Source organism: Pinus tabuliformis, chromosome 7, assembly GCF_031772625.1.
Source record: "Pinus tabuliformis cultivar Carrire ecotype Pingquan chromosome 7, CPIR1, whole genome shotgun sequence".
Classification (NCBI taxonomy): Eukaryota; Viridiplantae; Streptophyta; class Pinopsida; order Pinales; family Pinaceae; genus Pinus; species Pinus tabuliformis.
Genome location: NC_142293.1, coordinates 1,672,455,066 through 1,672,475,860, shown reverse-complemented (window position 1 = coordinate 1,672,475,860; position 20,795 = coordinate 1,672,455,066).

The window sequence follows — 20,795 nt, the reverse complement described above, 5'->3', positions numbered from 1 at the left end:
GCGACATTCGAATTTGTATTGATTTCAGAAATTTGAACAAAGCAAGCTTGAAGGACAATTTCCCATTACCTACTATGGAGCAAATTCTCCAATCGGTAGCAGGCTCTGAATTGATGTCCTTTCTTGATGGTTTTTCAGGATATAACCAAGTTCTGGTTCATCCTGATGACCAGCTTAAAACCACATTCAGAACAAAATGGGGAACATATGCGTATCAGAAAATTCCTTTTGGGCTTATAAATGCAGGAGCGACATTCCAAAGAGCTATGGATATAGCTTTTAGAGGGTTAATTAATAGAACAGTAGTCATCTATCTAGACGATATTACTGTATTCTCTAAGGAGAGGTATAATCATTTGCATGATCTAAATCAAATCTTTCAGCGTTGCAAAAGATATGGTATTTCTCTTAACCCTAAAAATTCTTTCTTTGCTCTTGATCAAGGAAAACTCTTGGGTTTCATTGTATCTAAAGATGGCATTTATATTGATCCTGATCGGATCAAAGAAATCTTTGAAATCCCTTTCCCACATAATAAAAAGTCGATGCAGTCATTTTTAGTCCAGATCAATTTTGTTAAAAGATTTGTTCCACATTTTTCTCATATTATTTTGCCACTTCAGACAATGATTAAGAAAAATGCAGTCTTTAAGTGGGGATCAGCAGAAAAGGAGGCTTTTGATCTAATCAAGCAATCAATAATCAATGCCCCAACCTTGAATACTCCAAATTTTTCTAATCATTTTACATTGTATACCATTGCATCCGACTTGTCTTATGCTGCAGTACTCACGCAACTAAATGATCACAATTTGGAAGCACCCATTTTGTTTTTTAGCTCAAATCTTCAGGGTGCTGAATTGAATTACTCCGATGCAGAAAAACAAGCCTTTGTTGTATTTAAAGCAGTCAAGCATTATAGACCCTTCCTTTTGAAAACCCACACAAAAGTTATACTTCCTTTCCCAACAGTTAGGAAACTATTAATTCAAAAAGAACTAGGTGAAAAAAGGGCAAATTGGGTCACATCGCTCCAAGAGTATGACTTAGAAATTAGGCCAGCAAAGATTGTTAGGGGCCAAGGTTTTTGCAGGATATTGGCAGGAGCATCCAACATTCCAAAATCAAGTGATACCGAGCAAACTGAAGAAATCAATCAGATAAGTGTTACTGATTCTGAATCACAATATGCAGATTTATTCTTTTATTTAAAGAATGGTTATGCGCCTCCAAACTTATCTTACAAGAAAAAAAGGGCCATAAGGTTGAAAGCAAAGAATTTTACAATTATCGATGACGTGCTTTTTAGGCAGAATTATGATTCTATCTTGTTAAGATGCCTTGAGAAACCTAAAGCCCAAAAGGTTTTGCAGGATTTACATGATGGACCAGCGAGAGGACATTTTGGAGCTGATACAATAGCTCACAAAATTATTCATGTTGGTTACTATTGGCCTACTCTGTTTAAAGATGCCCACGAGTATGTAAGGAAATGTCTCAATTGTCAAACTGCTAGTGGAAGACAACGTAAATCAGCTTTCCCTCTACAACCAGTCAACATTGAACAACCATTTGAGCAATGGGGATTGGACATCATTGGGGAGATTACTCCACCATCTTCCAAAAAACATAAGTATATCCTTACTGCTACCGATTATTTCACTAAGTGGGTTGAGGCAATCCCTTTAAAGACAGCAAATTTTGAAGCAATCATTGAATTCATAGATCAATTCATTATTACCAGGTTTGGTGTCCCAAATGCTCTTGTTTTTGATAATGCATCTTACTTTTCAGGCAATGCTATGTTTGATTTCGCTATTAAAAGAGGATTTAAATTAAAATATTCTGCTAATTACTATCCCCAAGGTAATGGTTTAGCGGAGTCTACAAATAAGAATCTGATCAAAATCATTAAGTGAACTATCGAACAAAATCATAAAAACTGGCCCAAATCTTTAGTGTTTGCATTATGGGCTGATAGGATAACACAGAAAGCTTCTATTGGAACTTCTCCGTTTAATCTTGTATATGGAAAAGAAGCAATACTACCCACAAATCTTGTTATTCCTTCTTTAGCCCTAGTGCAGTTTATTGAGGAAAGTCCTTCCTCTTCTATTCAATTTAGACATGACCAAATTGTAAAATTAGAAGAGGAAAGAGAAAAAGCCAAGGTTATCCATGCCAAACATCAGCAAGTCATCAAAGCAGCTTTTGATTCAGTCTCATCCGGTTCAAAACAATTCCAAGTCGGTGATTTAGTTCTGAAATGGGACAAAGCCCATGAGGACAAGGGCAAACACTCTAAGTTCCAGAAGTTGTGTCTTGGACTGTTTCAGATCTATGAGAAGATAGGCCATTCAACCTTTATATTGCAAGATTTATCAGGTTTGAGAGATTCTCTCCCTATTAATGGCCTTATCTTGAAGAAATTCTTTAATTGAGGAGGTAACCCCTTCTCCTTTCATTTTGGTAGGATTTTATAGTTTGTAGGATTTTTAGAAAATAAGGTTGTGAGATATCTCCCATTGACCTTTTGCTGTGTTTGAAAAGTTGTCCCACAGAACTAGTATGAATATTTGCTTTTAAATAAATAGAACTTTTAACCAAAAAGGATAATTTCTAGGAAATTAGATATCATTCTATTCTGAAACAACAGTTCAAGTTTTTTCAATTCCTCTCAAAGCATAGAAGTATTGTAAATCATTTTTTGTTTTCAAATTGGTCTCAAAAGGTTATCAATATCAAGATAGAAGTCAATCCAATTTCAACATCTTCAACTCTTACCCTGTCATCCATTTACTCTTAAGGAGAAGATTGTTCATCCCATTCACTAAAGTTTATGATTATTCAGAGTGTAATTCTAAAATATAAGATATTAAAGATATGAGGTCTTATCACAAGCCTGCTTACCATGTTCATAGGGAAACAGTTTATCTGACATTACCAATACTGCAAACCAAAACAGGGTAATGGCTTGAAATTACAAGACAAGGGGTCTCATCACGAGCTAGCTTGTTCAGTTAGACTACTACCAGTGAATGGCATTGTCAATAGTTGGCCACCAAACCAGGACAATGGCTTTTTATCTTATCAACAATAGAAAAGGAAATGAAATGCAAAGTATGAAAACGTATTTGGAATTCATTCTGTTAATCACACTCTTAATTGGATGGGACAATGGACAATCACATGGTTAAAAGGTATCCCTCTCGAAACTATAGATGTTTGCTGGCAGCAGAGGCTCTACCGATGATAGATGGGTTTACTATAAAAGCTGATTTGGAAAGGTTTTCTATTTTATCATTATAAACCAATAAAGGCCTATTTTAAACTTAGAATGTATTTATTTTCTTAAAAAAGGGAGGAAGTCAACAAAATAGTTTAATTTTACTCAGAATGCATAGAAATCTAGTTATATTAGAATTTTCCCCTTTGATTGAAACTCTATTCTGAAAAAGCTTAAGTATTTCTATGATTTCCAGAGATAATTGGTTCTTCCAGCGAATCGCCAATTGTTGTGCTCTACAACAACCCCCCATTTCATTCTTTTTATTTATTATCATATGAAATGGGTCCCTTTAGAAGTTAGTTGGTATCAATACTTCATTATTTCAAAAAAACCGATAATCAAATGAAATCATTATATAAAACCCTTTTTGTAAAACGAATAAAATGGAATAAAGAAAATCTTTGTCATTGCGATAAAGCGATCGCAAGATCGCATATCGCAATGACATAAGGAATAAAAATAAGTGGCTCATTAATCTCCGCCGATGCGATATCGCAATCGGCAATCGGCGATACTTTATGCAGGTTTTAAAGCACCCACATGCCATTAGTTCCGATGCGATATGCTATTGGCGATCGGCGTTCGGCAATATTCTATAAAAAATTCTTGATGCGCCCAAAGCTCTCCACCCCGATGCGATGCGATATCGCAATCGGGGATCGACAATACCCAATGCACAATAAAAAAGGCGCTCAGGACATACCCCCGATGCGATGCGATATTGCTATCGGCGATTGGAGGTTGTGAATAGTATCAATACAAGAAGGTTTAAGGTTGTCCCGATACCCGATTGCGATAAAGCACAAATCTCAATAAAAAGCCGTTAAGTGATGGGATATCACGGTTCATTCATATTTAAAGCTTGATCGGTTAAGCAATCATTCACCTGTGCTCAACCGCCAAAATGCCCACTGCACGCTTAAATGAATCATTCGGCCTATTAACGATATAATGGGCATTTAAGGGATGACAGGTTTTCAACGGCCAATTAATGTGATCATAAGTCCTAAAATCTTCCCATGGATTGTGTCCGCGCCCATTTTAAAGGCTAATCCCTTATTACGCATCTGTCCATATTTTCTCATCACTTGCAAGTTTTCATTGCTATTTCTCTGTATCACGTATATTTGCGCCGCTGTGCAGAATTCATCCATAGAAGGAAGCTCAAATAAGATGGGGAAGAAATCTAAGAAGACCACAGGCGCTTCCACTACACCAGCTGCAGGACAAGCTCTCATGGACAAGAAGAAAGGCTTAATATCTGATACTACATGCACTGGTCTCACCAGAGTTACTTGGCAAGGCACTTACAACCTAATTGAAGCCGAAGAACCAGAAAAGACAGTAACAGAAGCTACTGCGGATCCTACTCGGAAGTCGGAATGTACTCTCAAGGATTTAGCCGACTCTTTCCTTCACAGAATAGCGGCCAGGGAGCAAATTCTCCCATACATAGATGTAGTGCGGTGGGCGATTCAAGAAATCCCAATCTTGGATAGAACTTTCAACACTAGAGATGGAAGAATCTTCGGATCGTTCAGGCCAGATGATCTAAGGCAAATGTATCATTTGCCCGAGCCGGAGAAGATATATAATAAAGCATTCCTGGAGAAGTTTGCAAGCGAAAATGAAGTTGAATCCGAACCCATCCGAGATTGGAGAGAAAATCCAGCCAAACACAAACACGAATCTTCCGGTAAGTACTCGGTTGATTCTCTGGCTTCTCCTTATTGCTATGCAGGAATAATGATGTGTAGATTATGGGGATTGCATGATTCTGCTAATTTTACCATAGAGATGGTTCCTCTAATGGAGGCAGCTGTAAACAGTATAATTATGGATTGGGCCACCATCCTTTCTGACAAATTAGCTCAAGCTGTGCATGATTTTAGACATCAGACTGTTGTCACTGAAAGGAAAATTACCCCATTCTATTACAGTGCATATATCTTAGATATGCTATGTTTCAATTCTGAATTTCGCGTGCTTGGCTGGAGGTGGATGCCACAATATCCCACGGCTATCCACATATACCATCAGAAACTATGGAAGTTCTCTTACAAGCACCATCTGTACCAAATCTGCAATGGCTTTATGGTGCCTATTCATTATTCTATTTTTGATAAACCCATTCCAAAGATTTCCTATCAAGCTTCGTTTGATATAACAACGGTAGCAAGTTGGTTTGGAGAGGAGAAATTTACCTACATAAGAGTTTTCGGTAGCCAAGCCAACCCACATGTTCTCCCTTTGTATATACCAAATAAATTGCTAGCAAGAGAAATCGCCTATCAGATTATGGCTGAGAGTGTTACACAGACTCTCAAGAAAGAAAAGAAGAGGGGCTGGCCCTCTTTTCCCTTTAGGTGTGGTGTCTATACTCTGCATGATCTCAAACATGCAGAAAAGGAAGCCACAAAGATTCAATCCTTAACTCTGGCTACTATCCCAAATAGACCGTATGATCCAAAGAAAGTCGCTTACAATGCACTAGAACAGGCCAAATTGACAAAATTTGAGCACAAAGAAGATATGTTTGACGACCTATTCGTTGCAGCCGAAACAATAGGTCAGGCTAAAGAACTCGCTCGAATGAAATATAATGATGAAGGGCTGACTGAGTTTAATAAGCTTAGAGAACAGAGGTTGCAAACTCTGCCTCTACATTTACTAGCAACAACCCCGGCGACATCATCAAGCGAGCCTGTTCGGCAACAGTCAAAGGAACCTCCAGTTGTGACAAAGGATCATAAAAAGGAACAGGAGGAAAGGCAGAGAAAAGAAAAAGAAGAAAGGCAGAAGAGAGCACACGAGGAGAAACAAAAGAAAGAGCAAGAGGAGAAACATAGGAAAGAGAAAGATGACAACAACAAATACATTGGAACAATCATGCTATCTTGATTTAGAGGAGAAAGGGAGATTAATCGCTGGGATTAATAGTTTAACTATGGATGCATATTGGATTTTCCTGATTAAGCCGCACACACAACGAGCCGCCCTTAAGTGTTTAACAGATGCAATCGGGTGTATAATTCCCGATATTCAGGATGCTACCTATGCCGCACAGCTCAGTTCGCGCCTCAACAAACCTCCTGAAGTAGAGCCAATGCTTGCGATAAGTCAGCTCATATTCAAAGGAAAGCAGCTGACTTGATGAATCATGCTCCTGCTTGCCAGATCGCATGGCAAAAATAAGATCAAAAGTTATTGATGCCAATTAAGTAGGATTTCTGTTTATTAGATATTTAGATTAGTTTAGTATTTATAGACCCTTTCGTTGTTTTGGAAAGGGTCGTAAAGTTTTGTATCATAATTAATAGACTGAAGTTTGCACTATTGTGCTTCAGTCAATATTGTTTTATGAAACTGGACCAGTTATTCTTAATTCAACAAGGAGGCTTTTATGCAATTGTGCACTATTGTCGTTGTTGAGAATGTTTCTGTGTTGAACGAAGAATTACAAGTAGCGATTGACATCGGGAGTGTCAAAGCAGCTCATATGGTATTTCTATATATGTCTGAATTCATTCCTATTATGTGAATTGTTATTTGATTATCCTTGCTATTGTTGATTATATGCATGCGCTGTAACAGCAGATCTGTATTCATTCCACTATTGGATGTTTTATGAAATGCTTTCCTTTTAATCATGTATATGTCAATAATATAAATGATGAGTGTGGTAATATCGCTTTAATCGCTCTGTTTAACTATTTATGCACAACAATCTTGAATAAGTTAACATCTATGTCTTATAAATGGAGTCATCTATATGCCTATCTTTAGACATAGACCATCAAACGCTACACTCTAAAGCTCAATAGATTCCCGGGATAGGTTATAGTTCTTTTTATTCTGGTCAATAGATTTAGTTATTCACCCATCACTAGCTTAGTTTTATAAATCATCCATTCATCCCGTTTATCAACTTTTGGGAAACTGGTCCCATTATCCCCAGTCGGAGCTACTATTCCAAACGGAAAAGGAGCTGTACTAAGGTCCGGACCGGGTGGTTATCCCCGATGTTGTTGCAGCGATTTTCGAGGCATCAACACGTTGTAATTTAAAAAAGGAATCGATTTAGTACAATTGTGGATGGCTTCCCGCAGGTCACTTCGCGCACTACCCTGACTTGCAAGGCCTTCTCGATCTGCTATAATCGCCTTCATGTAGCCGTAACCAGGGGTTGAGGTGCTTTCACACTGCTAAGGTAGCAATCTACGCTAATTCCCCAAGTTACACCACGGATCTTACTTATCTTCTTATAAATGTTAATTAACTTCACGTAAATAGATACTTTATCTTATATTCACTTAATCAACACAATCATATAAGTTTACACACCATATAAACAATGAAATTGCAATTTATACCCAACACATTCAAAGAATAAAATAGGAAATAGATACACATAATTGATGTGAAACTTCTCTTTATTACTTCTCCAAAAGTTACAGACTCGCCTCACCCTGCGCACTCAGCTACAGGGGTTCGTGCATTCTACTACAGAGTACTAGGCCTCTACGCACTCAGCTATAGAGCCTTCTCCTATTCTATGACACAAGACTTGACTCTACACGTAGATAAGACTTAATTATTCATCCTTCATTCATGACTTCATTTTCCCCCCATTTACAGCTTAGAGCCTCGCTCTATTTATATAATCCCATGGTCCACAGACCATGGGTAGATGTCTAAAGCCGACATTACATTACAAAAATGAGGGCGAACAATCCTATGAAACATTTACAAGCTCATGCTCCGCGCCCACAAAACGCAGTCTTTGCATCGTATTTAGTCAAAATCTTGGCTTTAAGTCCCAAAACTTCCCTTGGGGGATCCCGCGCCCAACAGGACCCTAACACAAACATCATGACTCGCCCTCAAGTCACTCTATTGGTGAGGAGATCTTCGCACAAAGACCTCCCAACTCTGCTCAGACTACTGCAAGGTCTGCAGCACACTGAGTGGTTGCCTGCTGTACCTCCTGGACGTGATGTTTAGAGACCACGGTACCTGAACTTCTTCCCTACATTTACTCCTGCGTTCCATTAATCTACGAGAGATTCGCTTCGATTGGGGCTGTAATGATGAATGCCTCATCGATCCAAGGTTGTATGCACACCTTCAAAGCTGCTTCCTTATGTCATGCCACGTTTACCTGCTCTTTGAGCACTTTTGTCTATTTCATCCGCGCGAGCCTCTGTGTAAGGGCCACCATCTGTGCAGTCCCTTTTATGTCATCATACTTTTGATGTGGCTCACGTGACTCTATTTCTATGCGTTGTATGTTTGGGTCCTCCTGCAGAGTGGTGAGAACCTCCAACGACTCTCCAAATAATTTGGTGTAGTCCTTCACTGCACTGCTGACCTCCTCTATTCCCATTGTAATGGCTCTGGCGCATTGTTCCTTCATCTCTGGTGGATTTGAAGGCTGCGCCTTCAACTACAGCTCAGCTATCTAAAGGTTTAGCTCTAGCTGAAACTTAGCCATCTCTTGCTTCACCTTGCACACCCCTACAAATAGCCTCCCAATGCACGCATCTACTACAGCCTTTGCGGGGATCGCCAACTCAGGGACCATCTGGCAGGATTCTTCAAGTTCTGCACCATTACCTTGTCACATTACAGGCTCAATTTTTCCATTTTAATTCGTTGTTCGCTCATCAACTGGAGCGCGCGAGCCTCCCTAGCCCGCAGTTCTGCAGTAAATTCGTCCTTCAGAACGTAGAGCATCTCCCAAAGGAGCGCAGCCATGTTGATCACAACTCCCTTCAGTGCACTGGTCGTAGGCCTGTCGGCCTCATTTTCTGTAACCAGTGCCCCCTCTGGTAGCACTATAGTGTTGGTCATACGAGCACGCAACGTTTCCTCAGTTGCGGCCGTGCCTACTGGGAGGTTGGTCGACAGAGTACCAGCCTGAGGAGTGCGCACCTGCAACTCCTATATATGTGCCTGGAGGGCCCCCAATACCATCTGAGTTTCCTCTGCGAACTGTTGGAGGGCCTCTGTGGTGACATCACACATCATTTCCCCTATGTCATCCATATCCCCCTCAGTGAGGGTTATCGGGTCTAAAGAAGTCTTAGAAGATTTTGACTTCTTCTGTGGCCCCACCTGCCCTTTCGGGCACTGGCGCTTGAGCTGTGTGGACACTGTCTGTGGGCCCGCACCACCTTCCACTGTTTTGGGCTCCTATTCAGGTGAGGGTGACTTCTAGAACTCGCACTCCTTCTCTACTACATGTTGCTATTCTTTTGCTTCCTTCGTAGTGTCTCGCGCTGCCTGGACCTTTGCCTCTACTACTTCGTTCCTTCTCCTTTCTGCCAAATGTGCCATCCGCAGTTTTTCCTCCTCCTTCTTCCTTTGTACAACAGAATTCTCTAATTCCAACACGGAACTGGGTGGAGTGCGCCACTCTGTTGTCCATGACTCAAGAATCGTGAATATGACATCGTCCGTGGCTAGGTAGGGGAGCTCGTTCCATTTCTCCGTGGGGTCCTTGCGCGCCCTAATATATATGTGATGGAAGTCCACCTTAAACTCCTTGAAGCTCTGCAAACTATTGTAGACATTAGGCAATAACCCCGGCTTGCGGTTAATCCCCATTTTGATGTTCATCTCCATGAACACCCAAAATATCTTGCTCTCTCTGATGCTCTGCTCATATTTAGTTTCCCACAGTGAAGTGTACTTCATTGCCTCCAGAAGATCCTTCGCAATCATGGGGAACTGGCTATCCTTAGGCAATTACCAAGCCACAGACACTATGGACAACAGAAGCCATGCATAGTAAAAATTCTTCCCCTGTTCTTATGCCTCATGACAATTTTCCAGGAACTCCTTGCACAAGTACTCCGACCAGTTAAACTGGACCCCCTCTGTGCATTGTGCGGCAAGTGTTACCACTGGCGCGGACACCTCATCTGCGCAACACTTTTGCATAACCTTGCCAGTGAATATCTGGGTCACAACTCTGACTGCATTCTTGTTGATACTGGAGATCGCGTACCCTCTCTTCTTCTTCTCCAACTTGAGTTTTTTATTCATGGCCTCCGCGATGGACAAATCATTGCTCTTACCCTCCAAAATATCTTCTGGGTCCTCCCCCTTGCAAGGGAGTCAGGTAATTTTATGAATTAGGTGTTCCGTGATGGGGATGGGCTCCTCCAACCACAAGCACCCATCATGCACCAGGCAGAGCAACTGCCTGATGAAAAAGATAGTTACTGGGGCACGATGGTAATGCAGCACCCAGAGTAGGTTTAAAAACCTTACTTTCTCTACTCTGCACAACCACTTGTCTGGCTCCAACTCTATGACTCCCACTGCAGTGTTTTTCTTCGACCACATGAGATACATGTTTGCCAAGTGTGGGAATTTCTCTCAGTCCGTGAGATCCCAGTCTTCAAACTTTAATCCCGACACCCATCCCAAGTGCGCTCCTTCAAAAATGATATCATCGGGTAGTAGCAGAGTCTGTAGATAGCTCTTACTCTCATCTAGGTCCTTGAGCACCCTTGCCTTCCCCTTCCATGGAGGAACACACGTGGGCAGCATGGTCAGAAGGTCTGCTCCCTTGGTTTCTTCCTCCATTTCTTCGTCCTCCTCTTCGACTAGGATTTCCTCAAGGTCTTCCTCCTCCTCATTAGTTTCCAAATTAACCGCTTTCCCCTTTTCTTCCATGATCAGTTTAGTTCTTAGCAAGTTTCGAGGGACATGCGCACCAGTACCATAGGTTGCTTGTCTTTATTGGGCTTTGGCATGCACAACGATTTAGGGTTTTCTGCAACTATCCTGATTCTTTTTGGGGCATCTCCTATCGTCATCACCTACGCGGCCTCTTCAGCGGTCATTTCTATGATATCCATGGCTTCCTCTGGCGTGGTCATACTGCTGTTCCACAAATCTCTCAATGGTTGAGGTAGGTGCTCAAATAATGTCTTCGACTTCAAAAGATCAAATAGATCTGGGTTCATGAATCTCTGGGTGCACGATAGCTCAATTCTCAAATGGCCAAGTGTCATTTGCTGGGCATCCCTTTGCAATTTATAGTGTCTTTTGAATTTGAATTCAACCGTTCCCACCAAATCTAGTCCATTAATGCTCCCTTAGTGGCAGATTTTCCCAAATCTAGCCCATAAAGTTTGCCTTAAAGTCCTATCGCTCACTCCATTTGCTCTCAAACCAAGAACCACATCATTAATAGTGACTACAATGGTTACTTCCCAGCTGACTCGTGTAGCAACGTAGCTACCCTTGTGTTGTCACAGACCCTGTGACACTTCACTCCTGCACGCAGTCCCGACATTGCGTAGCTCCCGGGAAAAGTAGTTTATAATCGCACACCTCCTTTAAACTACCTGGAGTGTTAAGGTTATGCTTCCCATGGCTAGTCAGTTGGCCGGGCCACTTGTATATGGCTTCAGCCGACTACCGTTTACTTTTCCTGGGAAGAGTTCACCATTCAGTTTTCCCAACTGCACCGCACTACCATATGAGGTCTCCTAATAATAACATACGGTCCCGTCTGATGCATTTAACCAATAAACTTTTGGTGGTAGGCCACAAGCTTCTCAACGTAATCGCGCTCATCCTGTTCTAGCACCATGGTTTTTTTCATCAACAAAGTCCCTCTTTATTTCTTCCTCAAGCTTTTGTACTTCTGCTTCCACCAAGGTGCTTTTCTCCCTCAACCAAACTCTTTCATTCATGAGTTCCTAGAGCTTAAGGTCACCCTGTTGGATCTCTTCATCAGGTCCCAAGCGTTATTCTTTGAGATCTTCCAACTGCATGATCCCTTCTTCCAAGGCTCCACGATCCTTCATATGCATGGACACTACTATGTGTGGACTAGGCACGATATACTCCATTGGCATTACAACATTTGCCCCATAGGCCAGCCTAGAATACGTCTGTCCCATTAGTTTCTTGCACATTGTCCTATAAGCTCGTAAAACTACTGGTACACGTAGGTCCCAACCACTTCGTTGTGCACTACATACTTTGTTCAGTGCTTCACATACCTTGTTAAACGCTTTCGTGTGGATAAACTTCTATGCAATCCTTCCCTCCACACTCTGTCGCTTCGACTTGAGGAGCCATTTGCACATTTCCCCCACAACACATGCTTATTAACTGTATCTCCCAACACGAAGTTCATGTGCATCCGTAAGGTTGTTTTCCATATGCCTGTACCCACCTGGACAGATGCACATGCGGACCATCTTGTACATTGTATTTATCTATAAATTGAATTCTAGGATTCCCAAACCATGTGTGCATCATTCTTCTACATGTGCGCCAGTCTTAAAAGCTTCCTTTGTGTGTACCCCACCACCTCACGGGTGTAGCACGCAATAACCAATTCAAGGCCTGGAAACATTTCTTTTCCAGTACCTCCCTTTCAAACTTATCCAAGAAAGTATCTACCTCACTTAACCCATCATATGTAGGGAGATATCTCACTTCTGTTGATAAGCAGTGCAGTGATCTTGTCATCGTGTTACAATTAAGCATGGTTACCTCATGTAACTGGTCTTTCCATCACTCTATCTCCTCATCTGAATCTGACGTACAGGAGCTTTCATGCTCCCATGAGATTTGTCCATCCGCGGGTGGGATTTACCTAGTCCTTCTCCCATTCGGTTTCATCTTGTAGATGCAATCCAAATCATCGTCACTTTCATAGTCATGCACTAGCTCTGTATAGCATGATCCCTCAGTAGGGTCCAAGGGTATAACAATGGGAAAAGACTTCTTCTCAAAAATCATCTTTTGCTTCTTCAGATTAATTACCTCGTTCATGTTAGTGGCCCAATCAATTCCTAAGAGCACGAGGTAGGGATTGCTGTCATCAATAATCTCTATCACTTCAAATTATTCTAGTGCGATCATTCCCTCAATATCCACGGTGATTCCCTACAATCGCCCCAAGGGTATTATCTTCTATTGGTTCTCCATTCACAGTTGAATAGGACACCACTACAGCATAATCCTTCCCATGCGCTCCCATGTCTGCTTTAGCAGAATGTTCGTGTTCGATCCTAAGTCCAGAATTACTTGATCCATCTCATATTCTCCAATCTGTGCAATTAGCCTCATCTCTCTCGCCATCCTCGTCTTATGCTTTCCAATATTCTAGACTATGCACAATTCTCCTGAAGTGGTCCCAGCGCATCTGTTAATGAGTTCATGCAATCCTTTTACAGCCTTACTGTCGCACAGTAACTTCATGCATGTTTCCAGGAACGTTGTAAGCATATATGGGTCCATCTCCGGCTCGAGTCTACCTTTGCTGCCTGAAGTGGAGGCATCAATGAAGCTCTTCTTAGCTTCCATAAAGGTATATCTATTACTGTGTTCATGTGTCTTGGAATGTGATGATAAGTAATAAAATCAAAGTCTCATTCCAAGAGATGAATTCGCAAATACATTCTCAAAATTTAAGGGTTTAACTGAATATTGTCCATTAATTTAGAGTACAATGAGTTGTGAATCAAGTTTTACGATTACCTCTCTAATGCCAAGAGTGATAGATTCTGACAAAAGCACAATGACAGCACTATATTTGAAATTTTATTAGTCATACGACCTAAACATATACCCTGTAAGTTCACTAACTCACCGTTAGGGTCATAGATTACCCATGTAGTGGAAGACAGATTCTGTGTACTACGACAAGCACCATCAACAAAATCGATCTAATATTTGGATGAAATCTATAAACCAAGTAGAGCATGAGGTTAGCTCATCCATTAATGAAAAAGGTATTACATACTTTATGTGAATTTTCTTATGTTACTTAGTGCATGGATCGAAAAGATTGCAAATAACATAAACAAGTTGAAAACACATTCAAACACATCAACACAGAAAAATTTAATAAAGGAGTTCACTAGGCTTCCTAACTACGTCTCCTGGTCCTTTAGCTTCCAGTGCTGGCCACTTTATTTTGTCTTCAAAATTCTATTACATGTATGAGCTCAAAAACAAAGACTCAAATGAGAAAATGGACCTCACCACTGCGTTCAACTTGAAATTTCGAGTCAAATGAGTATAAACTTGACCATATTTGGCCATTGTGACATCCAGACACACTAGACTAGACTAGTCCAAAATCACCTCTGTCTTTGCAAAACCACTCTCTATTTGGAAAAAACCACCTCGGCCTGCATAAAACCCCCTCAGCCGGTGTGCTGGTGGTATGGTGGGTTTGATACCTGCAATAGTGTAAATAAAAATTTGTTTAGCTTTGTATCAAACCCAAACATGTGACATGTTGGTTAGAAGAGGTATGTTAAAGCATTGCTTATATAGTGTTTTAGTGGGTTTAGGGTTTGAAACCTCTGCCCGACCATTCCGCCATTGGTTACGTTATACATCGTATATGGTTGATTTAGATTATATATGGTATATCTGTTGGTTTAAACATTAGTCATATGGTATTAATATACAATATATAACTATGAACTACGGCGAATGTGGGATATTGCATATGTTTCAAATGATAAATCAGAGTTCCGGCGGTCATGGGGTTGACCCCGACCATCCGGCCTTTTTCTGGTGAAAACCAAGATACAAAATAAATACCAACTTATCATTTCTCTTACCAAGGCCTATGGTAGAATATCCGATGAGCTGGTTTTGGAAAAAATGTTGCCATTCTAGGAGGTCAGGGGTTTGATCCTCCCTAATCCCCAAAATTTTGGAAATAAGGCCCAATTGGGTAAAATCCGAGCTGCCACGTGTCAGCACTGGATTGGAAAGGAAGAACCAATCACCATCTACCACATCACCTCCTTTGCTGACATCATTTAGGACTTGTGGTTCATTTCTGGGTTGACACGTGTCCTTGGTGACGTAGGTATTAACCAGGTTGACCGTTGACTATTCATTGTTGATTGTTGACCTTTGACTTTTGACTGTTTTTGCCCTTGTCTTCCATAAACTTTGATTGGCTCTAACTTCTTCATCCGGACTCAGATTTGCACACCGTTTTCACCGTTGGAACCATATCAACGAGAACTTCGAATTGATCCCACTTTCATCTACATTTGAAAACTTTGATCTGGAGGCAAAACTGGATCCATTTTGGATTATCAGTAAAGAAAAAAGTTTGCAAAAGAAAACTAACACACCAAAACCACACTACACAGTAATGAAAACACACTAATGTACAAAAATATTTACATGAAAAATTACGCATAATACTTCTTAAGGTAAAGCCCATTTCAGGACTCAACCAAATTATTTCCTTCATAATCTACTAACTCATAGGAAACTTTTTGTAAAACTCGTTTAACAATGTAAAAGCCATGCAACATTGGTTCAAATTTTCCAGCTCCCAATTTATCATTAGCTTCATCATAAATACCAAGTCACCCTCAACAAAAATGTGGGCAGAAATAGTTCTATCATATTGAGCCTTAACACATTTCTTCTGGGCTTCAATTACTAACGCTATAATATAATGATTTTAATCAAGCCTTTCGAGGTAAAGTAAATGTTCCTCCTCAAGTGAGGTATCAGGGAGTCATTCAACAGCTAGTTTCAGTGAAGGAATTTCACACTCAATTGGAAGAGTTTCCTCTAGACCATACACCAGTTGAAAGGGTGTGAATCCTGTGGCGGTATTAGCTAAAAATAACATAAGATGCAAATTTCATTTAGGCATCACAATGGTGCGTTGAATCATGCAAACCAAGACATTGTTGACTCCCTCAACTTGGCCATTGTCCTGTTGATAATAAGGAGTTGAGTTGTTGTGACGCAAACCCAACCAAGAAGTGAGCTCTACCATCATGTAATGTTAGAAATAAGATCCATGATCAGTAACAATGTCTTGAGGGACACCAAATCGAGCTATGACATGGTTGAAAAGAAATTGAGTGGCAATCTTACTACCAAGAGCACATGTGGGCATCACCTCGCCCATTTAGTGAAATAATCAACGATGACGACAATATAATCATGCTCACCAACTGAGCAAGTGTTACATGCCATGAAATCAATGCCCCAATTAGCAATGGGGATGAAAATAACAAATGGGTGTAGGGGTGCAGGTGGGGCGCGTTGTTTACCATTGTAAATCTAGCAAGCGTGATATTTTTGGACTGTTAAAATGCAATATTTAAAGATCGAAGGCCAGAAATAACCGGCATGAAGGATTTTTTGAGGAGTAGCACATACTAACATGTGACCACCACAGGCCCCATAGTGACATTAATTTAGGACTCTCTCGACTTTTTCAAGTGTCAAACATCTACGAAGGATAGAATTGACACCAACATGGTACAAAGTATTGCTAATGATTCGATAAGGTTGTGACTGATGTTGAATGCGACAACATTCAAAATTGGACAACTATGATCGAAAACTTTGGGTTTGGAGATAAACAATAATATCCCCATACCATAGGACAAGGGTTCTGATGAGAAAGAGAGTTTTTTCAAGACTGAGCTCATTAAAATTCGTAGATGTGTTTGCAGAGGGAAGGTCATAAATTAACTCGACGAAAAATGGTGATTTCTTTGATTTTCCTATAGAAAATTCCAAATAAAACTCTTGAAGGATAAAAATCCACTTACTATAATTCCACCTCAGCAATTGATGAGCCATAATGTAGGTCATGGGGTTGCAGTCAGAAATCACAGTGGTTTTTCGTAACAAAATATAGTCTCGAAAGTATTGAACACCGGGAACAACTGTTAAAGCCATTTTCTCCACATGGGCATATCGAGTCTCAGTGTCAATAAGATTTCAAATTAATTAGTAAATCATGTGTTCATTTCCATCATCACCGTCTCGCACCAGTACCATCACAATGGTAGTATCTTTTGCAGCCAAGTACTAGAAGTAATCACAGTGATAATTGGGGTGATGCAGTAAAGGAGTAGTAATGAGGGTGTTCTTTAATGCACTGAAAGATCATTGAGCGATTTTATCCCAAATTAATGGGATTCCTTTTTTAGTAAACGATTAAATCACTTGGAAATTTCACCATAATTGGGTACAAAATGACAAAGGAAATGCTTGCAAGCTCTACAACTAGTGTAAAGAGGATGGAGGGGGTAAATTTACGATGGCCCCAACTTTGGGGAGGTCAATACAGATGCCTTCGTTAGATACAAAAAACCCTATGAGATGACCAAATTCGACACAAAAGATACACTTATGAATATTTAATCGAATATTGTAGTGTCTACAACGAAGAAAAATTGCTCAAAGGTGGTCACGATGGTCACAATGCTTAGCAAAATGTGTTGGTAAGTCATCAAAATATGGTTAAACGATGTGTTTAATTCCATGAAAATAATAATGCATTGCTTGTTGGAAGGTAGTGCTAATAGTTTTTAGACCAAAAGGGATTTTCTTGTAGGAAAAGGTTCCCCGTGGATAGTTAAAAGAAGTTTTATGTTGATCAGTAGGAAGAAATTTTACTTTGGTTGTAGCCAGAAAAACCATCCATAAAATAAAAAATCTCACTCCTGGAACATTCATCAATGATATGGTCTATAAAAGGAGTTGGATAATTATCTTTTACACACGCCCAATTGATATCACAGTAATCAACAAAAATGTAAATAGTCCCTTATTTTCTAGTCATAGGGACAATACTCAAAACCCAATATATCAATGGAATGGGGTAAATTAAACCAAACTTAATAATGTTTTCAACTTCTTCATTTATAGCTACTTCCTTTCTAGGGTGCACTAGGCTAAGGTGCTGACGAATAGGCTTCACATTTGGATAAGTAGGTATTTCATGCACAACTATACTCGGATCTATGCTAGGAATCTCTTCATATGACTAGGCAAAGAGATCGTGAAATTCCTTAAAAAGGGAAGTGGAAATATTGATCACATATATAAAACAAGAAACCATCACATGGTTGTTTTTGACAATTCCTAGTTTAACAGAAATGTCGATGGGCATTGTAGCAGTAATGTTTCCCATGTTTCCCTCAAACAAAACTTCATGTACCAAAATAGGCGTTTGAATTGGATAAGTCGGTGCATAGGAAACAAAGGTATTGAAACACGATGAAATCTCTCTAAGACTCAAGAGAAATGAGGAACGATGATGGCCATCATTTAAGGGAGTTTATTTAACAGACATAACCTTAGTGATACTCTCGTCAGTGGGAAATGTTTGATTCAAGAGATCTAGAGAATCCCAAGAACCAAGGCAAGGGGATTGTGAATATGCATCTAGATGCATACTAAGAGTAGCATGACTTTCAGAAGTGACCGCTGAAGCCAAAACAAAATCTTGATAGGCTTGTTCTATTGGGTTGAGTGGTATGACATCGCCAAAATAATCAACTTGATCAAGATGAGGAACGATCCAAGGATCGTGAGAAGTGGAGATCATGTTGATGGAAGCGACGTTTGGAGGTAGGAGGGAAAAAATTCCCATAATAGAAAAGTCTTTAAAAAGACCCATCCTAATGCTCTCATAAGGGATGTCAGTATTTCTCACATATGGCACATTTCCATTTGAAGAGCTAGAAGAGAAAAAGGCTAACTGATCATGAAGCCTCAGAACAATAATTTTAACCCTGTATGGAAGGGAGAAATTACAAGAAGTTCAGATATTTGAATAGCTAAGATCTCAGATTTCCAAGAACAAAGAAGATCTCACCTTTCTTAAACATTGTAGGGATACCTTAGTCATGAAGCCTTAGAACAATAATTTTAACCTTGTACGGAAGGGATAAATTACAAGAAGTTCAGATATTCGAATAGCTAAGAACTCAGATTGCCAAGAACAAAGCAGATCTCACCTTTCTTAAATGTTGTCGGGATATCTGAGTCATGAAGCCTCAGAACAATATTTTAACCTTGTACAAAAGGGAGAAATTACAAGAATTTTGGATATTTGAACAACTAAGATCTCGGATTGCTAAGATCTCGGATTGCTAAGATCTTGGATTACCAAGAACAAAGAAGATCTCACCTTTCTTAAACCTTGTAGGGATACCTCAGTCATGAAGCCTCAGAACAATAATTTTAACCCTATACGGAAGGGAGAAATTAAAAGAAGTTCAAATATTCAAACAACTAAGATCATGGATTTCCAAGAACAAAGCAGATCTCACCTTTCTTAAACGTTATAGGGATACCTCAATCATGAAGCCTCAAAACAATAATTTTAACCCTGTACGGAAGGAGAAATTACAATAAGTTTGGACATTCGAATAGAAAAGATCTCGGATTGACCAAGAACAAAGAAAATCTCACCTTTCTTAAACGTTATAGGGATACCTTAGTCATGAATCCTCAGAACAATAATTTTAACCCTGTACGGAAGGGATAAATTAAAAGAAGTTCAAATATTTGAACAAATAAGATCTCAAATTTCCAAGAACAAAGTAGATCTCACCTTTCTTAAACATTGTAGGGATACCTCAGTCATGAAGCCTCAGAACAAGAATTTTAACGCTGTACAGAAGGGAGAAATTACAAGAAGTTCAGATATTTTCTTCTCATGAGTAAAACGAAGCACACGGAAAAAAGTAGAAACCACACAAAACATAGCATGGGTCCAACATTGACCAAGTAGAAGGTTATAACTCAGATTGGCACCAATGACTTCTACTTCTAAGTTAACGGTTTTCCCTTGCAACATTATGGGAAAGTTTGTGAGAATACCATAAGGACGAGATCCTCTACCATCGAAGGCTTCTAAGGTATTATGAGACTAGTTGAGAGGCGGAGAGCCAATAACTTTCCAACATGAGACAAACATGATGCAAGTGGAAGCACCCTCATCAACCACAGTCGAGTATATCATCTTACCTTTGATAATGACATGGATTAAGAAGGCAAGTTGATGTGGAAGACATCCAACATGATTTTCCAGGTCAAAGTAATAAGAATCAAATAAGTAGGGTCAATTCCTCATATAGTGGATAGTAATGATTTTGCTACAATTGAAAACTATGGAGAACTTCCAATGCATAATTTCCTGAAGGTGCTTGAGCTAAATCTTCAAAAATATTGTAAGGCTAGGCAGTGCACGCATTTAGATTGTAAGATGATTTCGGAAGGACACCCTTAGGAGGTGGTCGAATAACGAAGTCATTACTAGGTCTCTCAATATGAAGAGGACTGAAACTAGGTGGAGTAGAAGTGGAAGTTGTATTAGTAACTTCTTTCTCCACAACATGTTTGGGAGAAGTCGAATATTCTTTTGACCAAGTGAAAATAGAAATAGGTGTCATTCTACTCATATAAACCTAAGAATCCGAGGATGTAGAAGATTGTGTTTGTTCTACCAATTGGATTTTCTATGATGGAAAAGATTCTTTTAATATTGTCGATGTCCCTTGGGTACCTTTTAACAAGTGACAAACTTCAGCACGATGAGGACAATACTTAGTATAGTGATTTTCCTCATAAATGAGACAAGGATATTTTGGCTTACGTTTAGATACATCATCAGTAGATGATTTCGGAGGATCCTATTTTGGGGTATCAGATTTGGATTTTCTTTTACCCA